The 253-nt window shown below is 56.1% G+C and overlaps 1 protein-coding gene across 7 annotated transcripts in view; it reads left to right on the top strand.

The window, feature by feature from the left end:
• Positions 1 to 253, top strand: part of PPP3CB (protein phosphatase 3 catalytic subunit beta) — a 64057-nt gene that overhangs the window by 33299 nt on the left and 30505 nt on the right. The window lies entirely within an intron of this gene.

The raw sequence follows: 253 nt of genomic DNA, 5'->3' as shown, positions 1-253 counted from the left end.
GACCAGCTTGACAGCGGGAGGGGGGGGGGTGGGCGCACGTCTCGGGGCTTCATACAAGCGATCCGCCAGCTCTATAGCCGGCGGATCGCTTGTATATTAACGGGCATTGCCCGCTCGCGCGCGCCCGAGCGGGCGGATGTGACATGACGTGTATACACGCCCAGTTACATCCAAGAAGGTAGTTAAACGCTTTGCTGTCTGATTACTGTTATGTCCATTATTACATCCAGGAGATATCCACTCCAACCCAACA

This window comes from Nanorana parkeri, unplaced genomic scaffold, assembly GCF_000935625.1.
Source record: "Nanorana parkeri isolate BGI_ZX_2015 unplaced genomic scaffold, ASM93562v1 scaffold753, whole genome shotgun sequence".
Lineage (NCBI taxonomy): Eukaryota > Metazoa > Chordata > Amphibia > Anura > Dicroglossidae > Nanorana > Nanorana parkeri.
The sequence above is the reverse complement of the archived record's forward strand: the minus strand, read 5'-3'. Positions and strand labels throughout refer to the sequence as shown.